This window comes from Microtus pennsylvanicus, chromosome 16, assembly GCF_037038515.1.
Source record: "Microtus pennsylvanicus isolate mMicPen1 chromosome 16, mMicPen1.hap1, whole genome shotgun sequence".
Classification (NCBI taxonomy): domain Eukaryota; kingdom Metazoa; phylum Chordata; class Mammalia; order Rodentia; family Cricetidae; genus Microtus; species Microtus pennsylvanicus.
The window spans coordinates 7,501,778-7,503,963 of record NC_134594.1 but is presented as its reverse complement, the minus strand read 5'-3'; positions in this window follow the sequence as shown (position 1 = coordinate 7,503,963).

Sequence of the window (2,186 nt, the reverse complement as noted above, 5' to 3'; positions counted from 1 at the left end):
CACAGGCGGGTTTTCTTTTTGACCTTTAAAATAAATCATACCAATTCAAAATGCAGTTTAATAATTTTACTACATACTATCAACACAGAAGAGGCAAATTGATGTGGGAGTGTCATATATCAATCTGTTGATTTCATTGGCTAAGCAATAAAGAAACTGCTAGGCCCATTGGATAGGCCCACCCTTAGGTGGGTGGAGTAAACAGAACAGAATGCTGGGAGGAAGAGGAAGTGAGCTCAGACTCCGCAGCTCTCCTCTCCGGAGCAGATGCTTCAGAGAGACGCCATGCTACCTGCTCCAGGGAAGACGCACGCTATGAAGCTCCGACCCAGGATGGACTTAGGCTAGAATCTTCCCGGTAAGACCGGTGCTATACAGATGATAAGAAACAGGCTAGTCCAGGTGCGAGAGTTAGCCTAGAAGAGGCTAGATAGGAATGGGCCAAAGCAGTGTTTAAAAGAATACCGTTTGTGTGTAATTATTTCAGGGCAAAAGCTAGCCGGGCAGGCAGCTTGGGTGTTGGGGAGGCAGCCCCGCCGCTCATATTACTACAGCAAATGTGAACACTTTTTTATAGTTAGAACCATAGGGGTTTCTGAAGAAAATTGATGTTTTTGATGGGAGGAAGCTAGCTATCCATGAGACAATATTTCTTGATCTCATTTTAAAAGTTAAATGACTTCACCTAACAATAGATTCTTTTTACCTTATCTTTCATTAGATATCTTTTAATATTGCTATATTAGTGTATATTAGCAATACAAAATTCGGGGGTTCATTATGACATTTCCATGCATGCATATATTTATGCACATATAATATTCATTCACTCTATACTCTTCTATCCTGCCTTCCTTTTCTTCTTTCCCTTCCACATCCCTGGAATCTTCCCTTTACTTGAAAAAAAAGCATAATTCTGCATTTTATAATGTATTCTAATGAAATATTACTTTGTTTATTTTTACAGCAGCCTACACTGTTGCCTTCAGTGTGGCCCTTTTGGATTACAAACCCATAAAATCATTTTAAGACAAATGGTAAATCTGTGAAATACAGAAGAACGTCTATACCTATATCACTTTATATAAAATCACATTTATTATTTATTGTGTTCATAAAGTTTACAAACCATTTAAAAATAACTTCATATAAAGGTTATTTCTTTATTTGCCCCATTGATAATATTTGCAAACTATTGGAAAACAATGCAAGGGTGATATATCTGTAATGGAAAAAGCAACATTAAGGGACAAAGGCTAGTATTATTAATAAGATGACAAAATCAAACTTTCAGTCTAAGGAATAGGAAAACAACATTAGCTTCACTATTAAGTAGACATAAACCAGGCAGTTTGCTGTTATTGTCATTTTTTATAAAATAAGCCTTTATGAGAATCAAACTCAAAATGGAAAATATTACTTAAATTCTTACCGGGGGAAACACTTTTAATTGGTAGCTTTCTCAGGAGCTACTATGCAATTACTATGTATTATTCCAAGCACTGGGCATGTGTTGTATTCATTTGATTCCTCACACAATTGTGAGGTGGGTTACACATTAGTTACATTATAAAGAAATGAATTAGGAAACTTCCTGGGGTCCTGGTCCAGCAAGATGGCTTAGCAGGTAAATGCACTTATCTGCTGCCAAACCTGAGGTCCTGAGGATCCACAGGATGGATGGGGAGACCTGACTCCACAAGTCGTCCTCCCATCAATCAGCGTAAACAAAATAATAAAGAAAGAAAGCCCGGACCACTCACCCAAGCACGAGAATTTCAGCCATGGATTCTGACCCCAGAGCATGTTTCGTATGTGGTGATGTAGTGTCTCCAACAATCATATACTGGCAGGTGAATTCCTATTATCACTCCACTTCTTGTTACAATCGATAATTTCTGAATCTTGCAAAATATTTGTATGTGAGTGCGTGTGCACACGAGCACATGTATGTGGTGTATACACATATATGAGCACATGTGAAGACCAGAGGTCAGCCTGATGCTCTCAAATATGATTCTCTACCTTAATTACTTAAAAATATTTGTGGCGGGGAGGAGGCAGAAATCTTTAATAAATAAATAAATTAAATTAAAAAAATATTTGTGTTTGTGTACGCATGTTTCACCTGTATGTAGTGTGGGCACCACATGTGTGCGGGGCGTCTGCAGAGCCAGAGAAGGTGT